Consider the following 7,951-nt stretch of genomic DNA (forward strand, 5'->3'; position numbering starts at 1 on the left):
TTTTTTGGAGGGGAAACTGGGAATGGAGAAATTTACATGTAAATAAAGAAAATAAAAAAAAAGAAAAAGAAAAAAAAGAAAGATTCCAACAGGAGACACAGACATTTCCTAAGGAGATGTCCTCCTGTCTCCAGCAAAGGGACTCTCAGACTTTATGGGACAGAGTTCAGTGGATGAGGGCGGAAGCTCTGGGCCAGGATCCCAGGGTTCAGAGACTGAGTCTGATGGGAAAAGTCTGCTTTGGTCACTGGAACTCTGAAGAAGAGCTGTAGAGAGCTGACTGTGTTTAAGAGCCCTTCCTTACTCCAAAGGACTTGCCAGGTGATGTGTATTCTGACCTTACGTCCTGTAGGGCACCCCGAAATAGTAGTCAAGGAGGTAAAGAGCCCATAGTAGAGACTATACCTGGTCAGTCTGTCAGAGTGGAAGGACAGAGGGTCATTTGCGCTTATTTGTGGTACCTATTTAAACGGTATAGTCTATAGTAATATGTATTCCAGTCACAATTATTCCCTGTATTCTTATTCCCCCCCATCATTTGGCCCTATGATTTAAAATGATCTTTACTGTAAAACTATATGCTTTTGTAATACTGTGTTTTTCCTTGGGAATGATAGAAAGGTGGCATAGTTCTGAGCTCTCTAAGCTACGCCTCCCCCTCTTTCCTGTGCCTTCAGCTTTGACTGTTAGCCATAGACACAGCATCCTCAGTTATTCCTAGGGGAGGTCTGTGAGAGGCTGGGGGCTCTCTTAGTCCCTCTTTCTGCCCTAGAGTCTGTTACCTCTGCCAAAAGTGCATGTTATCCATCTTTGGTATTCAGAAAACTCAACCAAGCATACTCAAGTATTCTGTGACTTTTTCTGGGGAGTATGAGCACATGTCTACTCACCCCAGGTAGGGGACTCACAACAGACCATCTAATTAAACCTAGCCAGTAAGTGTTTTGGTTACACTTATAAGAACAGGAACAAGGGGCTATTACAAAAACAAGAGCAACTCAAAGACAAGTGCATTCTTCAAACCCCTACACCAACATGATGCACAAACGCTGTGTCCCTGGAGACGTCTGTCTGACAAGCATGTAGCCTAGCTGCTTGAAGAATACCCTCTCCCAGCGATTGGTGGTCCTCACATAACCGTAGGAAGGGGCTTGGGAGTCTTTAGCAATTCAGGAGCTATCTAAGACTTCTAGATTTGCTTACTCTCTGAGTCATATGAACCTCTCTCCTCCATCCAGGAGGGAATGTTCCAATTTGTAGAAAATTGCTATATAGCACCAAGTTTGTATGTGTCTGTTCTCATTAATTCAGCCTGGGATTTGTTAAGTATTTCTAACAGAAATAAATCTCCAGCTGAGAAATAGAGCGTCATATGCTCAGCTCTACTGAAGAAGACTATATATAAAAAACAACCTACCAGATGCACATATTAAAGCACAATAAAACAAGCGCTGGCCACTGCCCATATTTGAGAACAGATTGCCCTTATCTTGGTTATTGGATGGTACTAGAAAGGAAGCATGTCTCAGTTGAATTTAGGTTGCTATAGCAAAGTAACTGATGCTGGGTGTCTTAGAGTTTTACTGCTGTGAACAGACACCACAACCAAGGCAAGGCAACTCTTGTTTTTTTTTTTTTTTTTTTTTTTTTTTTTTTTTTTTTTTTTTTTTTTTTTTGAGACAGGGTTTCTCTGTAAAGCTCTGGCTGTCCTGGAACTCACTCTGTAGACCAGGCTGGCCTCGAACTCAGAAATCTGCCTGCCTCTGCCTCCCAAGTGCTAGGATTAAAGGCATGTGCCACCACCGCCCAGCTCCAAGGCAACTCTTAAAAGGACAACATTTAATTGGGGCTAGCTTACAGGTTCAGAAGTTCAGTTTATTATCATCAAGGTGGGAACATGGCAGCATCCAGGTAAGCATGATGCAGGAGAAACTGAGAGTTCTACATCTCCATCTGAAGGTTGCTAGCAGAATACTGACTTCTAGGCAGCTAGGATGAGGGTCTTAAGCCCACCCCCACAGTGACACACCAATTCCAACAAGGTCACATCTCTTAATAGTGGCCAAGTGGCCACTCTTTGGGCCAAGCATATACAAACCATCACAGTAGGTTATATATAATTTAAAAAAAGATTTACTGGGCCTACCATTTTGGTGGCTGAAGCAGCCAGTTGGGATGCTGGTATTCTAGCAACCATCCTTTGGCTGTATCACAATGCCATAGAACAATACAGGGAACCGGCAGAGTATAGAAGGGGGCCTGGCAATGGGACTTTTTGCTTTCCAATAACCTGTGCTGATCTAGTCACATGAGAGCTAGAACCCCATCAAAATAGCATTGGGCTCTTCATGAGAGTGCTATCCCATAACTTACCTACTTCCACTGGGTACCACCATCTAAGCACTACCACACTAGGGACAACTTTCCAGTCTAGGAACTTCTTTAGGACACAACATAAGATAGAAATAGGAGTCCCAGCTATTATCATAAGCAGCAGCTGAGGATGACCTGTAAGAGAACTAGATGGATAGAATTCCCCCCTACACACACACACACACACACACACACACACACACATGCACACGCACATGCACACGCATGCGCATGCACATGCACAGGCATGTTCACGCACATGCACACGCACACGCGCGCACACACATATACACACACACACACACACACACACACACACATTCTACACCCTGACCCTCCCTCCATGGACACAACAAGATTTGACTGGAAACGGAGTCAGGAATAGGCTGTGCCCGCAGTGGTGTTTAAAGATCTGGTTATTCTAGCAAAAATCTATTCTCTGTTGGATTCATTTGTGATAGAAGTGAGACAGCTCTAGGAGGAGGTGGGAGTAGCATCTCTGGGTACAAAGGTGGCCCTAATGGCACCCTAGCAACTGGAGATTGACAGAACCCCCAGGTGCAAACTGTCTTGTGGCAGCATTTTGGCAGTGGAGTGCTTGCTTCCCCACCACTGCTTTAGAAGAAAGGGAAACTGAGTCACCAACTTGGTTGGAAACCTTTTTGACGGGCTTAGTTTGCCACACCCACTTCTGGTTTGACAGCTCTCTTCTGATTGGTCCTTTTGTATATTCCATTTGTATTCCCCCAGCCAATCAGGACCCTCCAGGCTCTATATAAGTGGATACAACCTACAGGGTTTTGTGCTTTTCAGTCTGCCTCCCATCCAGCTCCTGGTTCTGATCAGGAGCCTGGTGCCAGGATGCTCACTGGAGAAAGAAGACTGAGACGGATTGCAGACAGAGCCCCTGGGAAACTTGCCCCAGCTTCTGCTTCTTTCTGCTTCAAAATCCTTTGTTCTTGCCTTGGCCTCCAACGCCTGCTGCTTCAGCTGTAAGCAAGGGACACTCTCTTCAGCCATTGAGACCTGAGAGAGACAGGAGAACTTCTACGCCTGCTGTACTTGTTGGTGATCTCCTGTCTCCAGATTGCTTTACCAGGGACTGTTCTCAGTAGACATCTCGACACTCTCCAAGATGTTAGAGCTGTAATGCTTGGTAGCACCTTGAAAATGTATCAGGGAAACTGAGGGCTGGCATGCTGCTGCCGCTGAGGGGCTCAGTTTCTATCTTCCTGTTTGGGTTTCTATTTTCCCGCTTGAATTGTTATTCCTTTGCGGCAAATGAAACTTGCTCTTTCTTTGTCCACCTTTTGCTCTCTGCCCACTCTGTTCTTGGAGGAAGGGAAAGGCAAGACTTTAACAGGAGAATGTTGAAATTAAAATCTTTTGGCTGGGGAGATACCTCAGTGGGTAAAGTACTTGCCATGCAAGTGTAAAGACTTGAGTTCAAGTCCCTAGAGCTGAACTTAAAACTATAAAGCTGGGCATGGTAGCTCATGTCTGCAACCCTAATGTTCCTCTGGTTGAGATAGAGGCGTACAACATCCCCTGGAGCTGAGACACAAAGCGGCAAACATAGTCTATGTCACATAATACAGAAGGCAAGGTCTGACACCCAGGTTGTCCTCTGGTTTCTACTTGCATGCAAGGTACACAGAAACCTACACTCACTTGTATGTACTCGTATATCACAAAAAATGTACACACATGTATCATACAGCCACACACTAGCATTTGAGATGTTCAGGGAAGATGACAGATCAGAAGCTTTACCACTGAGACACCGAAAGAAAACGGACAAGATAATATACAAGAGACAAGTGCAATAAAGGAATTTATTAAGCCAAGAGAGCTCTGAGGCAAATCTGGCACACACTCTTGAATTGGTGCCATGCCCTCTGATCCAAGCTGTCACAGAGAGAGCAGTAGAAATTGCAGTAGAAGCTCTGCTCATCACCCTGAACCCACAGAATCAGAAAAGGGCCGGGTGGGGCGCAGGGGTCTGAGAGAACCACCAGGGAATGACTTAGAGCCTCCCCTCCCCCTAAACATCAGAAAGGCACAACCAAGGAGTCTGCAGAGACTGTGGACTCCTAGTCTTCTCTCTCACACACAGCACCAGGGGGAGCCTGCAAGAGCCAGAGGGATCTGAACATGTCACTGTCCAAGTCAATGCAACTGTAACAGAAAGTCATAGGTACTCTATTTATATTTTGAATGTTAATTTCTACTCAGGATGGTTTTGCTTTCGTTTGTATGTAGCTCAGTTAGACCTTAAGATTTTTTTTCAGTGTTTCTCTCAATCCATCCTCTTCTACTTACTTTCCACACCTAACCTTAGTAACTAAAGTCTGAGTATACATCGCACTATCTTGGTTTGTTTAATCACTCAGTAGTTATTGGAATCAAAAGGTCCTATGTTAATTGTCTAGTGTGACATTTGTATGATGAGAAGACAGTATCTGTGGATTTGGATTTGGAACATCCAACAGACAAGACTAGAGAAGAACCTTCCTTTATCATATTAAAACTAAAACACTAAACAAATGGAACAAAGGAAATATTGAAAGCAGTGAGATATAAAGTCACAAATAAAGGCAGGCCCACCATAATAGCAGAAGATCTTCTCAAAGTAAAATTTAAAGCTATGGAATGGGAAGAGAAAGATATAGTAGCTATCATTCACAATAGAAGGAGAAAAGAATCTTTTCATGATAAAAATAAGCTGAAGGAATTCATGACCACTAATCTTTATAGCGGTACTTAGAAGAACCCTTCGGGCATGGCAGTGGTGGCGCATGCCTTTGATCCCATCACTTGAGAGGCAGAGGCAGGAGGATTTCTGAGTCCAAGGCCAGCCTGGTCAACAGAGTGAGTTCCAGGACAGTCAGGGCTACACAGAGAAACCCTGTCTCGAAGAAGAAGAAGAAAAAAAAGATCTTTGAGAGAAGAACTCTTTAGACTGTGGAGAAAAATAAAAAAATAAATAAATCCAGCCATAAGCTGCAGGAAAAAGTAAGTCACACTAGAGTCATGAGCACAAGAAAAGGAAAACACCAAACATTATAAAATAAGCACAGTGGCAATCAATACATGTCTTTAAATAATAACTGAATATTGATGGTCTCAATATTCAATATCCCCAGTCAAAAGACACAGACTAGCAGATTGGACAAGAAGTCAGGGACGTTTCTATTTGTTGCATTCAGGAAACATCCCTCATCCCAGAAGACAGGTACCACCTTAAGGAGAGAGGCTGGTAAAAGGTGTGCCAAGCAAAGGCACAGAGGAGACATGCAGATGTCTCAGTTCTAATCCTAGACAGAATAGACAGTAACCAAAAGTCAGTGAGAAAATGTAAAGGCCACTTCATACTGATTAAGGGGACAAGCCATCAGTAGGGACATTATTATCCTAAACACGTGTGTTGCAAACATGGGTGGAACTGCTTTCATAATATGTACTAGATGTAAAGTCACAGGTTACTTCTAGTACAATGGGAGTGGGTGACTTTAGTTATAGGCCAAGCTGTAGGCCAGTCCAGCAGAGAATAAAGAGAAATATCTGCATGAAACAACATCCTAGATCAAATGGATTAAACAGACATTTCCAGGACAATTCACCCAGACACTGCAGAATATACATTTTTCTCAGAGGCACATAAAACTTTCTCAAAGAAGTGGCGTATAGTAGGGTATAGCGCAAGGTTTAACACACACAGGAAAACTGAAATAATTCCTTGTGTTTTATACTATCACAATGGAATAAAAGTACAAACGAAGAGCAACAAAAAACTCTTGAACATGTACAAACAGATGTAGATTAAACAAATGCTATTGACTAACAAACAGGTTTTTAAAGAAATAAAAAGTTCCTAGAATCAAATAATGACAACAATTACCCAAGCCTATGGAACACAAGGAAAGCAATTCTAAACAGGGACTTTCTAGCTTTAAGTGTCTATACGAAGAAGTAAGAGAGAGCTCAAATAAATAACTTACTGATTCGTCCTTAAGCCCCTGGGGTGGGGGTGGGAGGCGAGGGTTGGAGCAGAAGCCAAACCTCAAGGCAGTATTTAGAAAGAAATGTAAAACCCAGAAGGGGGTAATTAATGAAATTGAAATTAACAACAACAACAAAACGCAAAGAATCAATGGAACACAGAGTTCCTTCTTTGAAAAGATAAATAAGATCCATCAACCTTGGGTAAGCTAACCGAGAGAAGGGAGAGAAGGCCGATATTACAGACATAGAGGGAACTCATACCTTATAGAAAATATCCCACTAAACTGAAAACATTACAATTTTTTCCTAGCTATAGATGACATATCCAAATTAAACCAAGATGAGATAAATTAAGCAGATCTATAACAAGAAGTGAGATAGAAGCAGTAGTTAAAATCTCACAACTAAAAAAGAACAGGCCCAGATGGACTCACTGGTGACTTTCAGCAGACCTTTAAGGAATGGCTAACACCCATGTTCCTCAAACTTATCTACAACAAGGGAAAGCAAGGAATGCCACCAAACTCTTGTGATGGAGTGAGTTAGTGTCCTGATCCCCAAAACAGACAAACATGTGACACGCAGCAAGGAAATTGTACACCAGTCTCTCCGATGAACATCGATACCAAATTCTAAGACAAAATCCAAACTGGATTTAAGAATATATAAAAATATCATTTATTATGATCAAATTGGCTTTATTTTGGAGACACAGAGACGACTGAACATATGTAAATGATAAATGTTATAAATGATATAAATGGCTCAAGGACTTGTCACGCTGTGACCTCAAAAGACAAGGAAAGGCTTTCTAGTATCCTTTCAAGATAATGGTCATAAAGAAACTTAAAATAACTAAGTAAAAGGTGTTTTAATTAGAATTTTTTTGTTTTATTCTGTGAAAAACACTGTGACCAAAAGCAACTTGGGGAGGAAAAGGTTTATTTCACTTTGCAGTTCATAGTCTGTGATGAGGGGAAGTCAGAGCAGGAGCTCAAGGAGGGAGCCTGGAGCCAGGAATTGATGCAGAGGCCAGGGAAGGATGCTGCTTATGTGCTACACTCATGGCTTCTACAACCTAGGACCAGCTGCCCAGTCATCACACCAATCATCAATCAAGAAAATGTCCAATGGATTTGCCAGCAGGCCAATCTGATGGAGACAGTTCCTCAGCTGAGGTTTCCTCTCCTCAGATGACCTTAGCTTGTGTCAAGTTGACAAAAAATGAACCAGCACAGAAAGAATATCTCTCAACATGATAAAGATTCATATCTTAAAACTCATATGGAAGCACAAAAGACCCCGGATAAACCAAAGCAATCTTGTGCAAAAAGAATCTTCTGGTGCCACCATTATTTGATTTTCACATATCCTACAAAACTGTAGTAATGAAAACAGTATGGCATTGGCATGAAAACAGGCATATAGATCAGTGGATTAGAATAAGTTACCCAGATAAAAGTCCATGCAAGGATAGTCACCTAATTCTTTAAAAAGATGCCAAAACCATATACTGGAGGGGGGATTATCTTCAAGAAATGGTACTGGGAAAACTGGATACCTATATGTAGAA

This window comes from Mastomys coucha, unplaced genomic scaffold, assembly GCF_008632895.1.
Source record: "Mastomys coucha isolate ucsf_1 unplaced genomic scaffold, UCSF_Mcou_1 pScaffold22, whole genome shotgun sequence".
Classification (NCBI taxonomy): domain Eukaryota; kingdom Metazoa; phylum Chordata; class Mammalia; order Rodentia; family Muridae; genus Mastomys; species Mastomys coucha.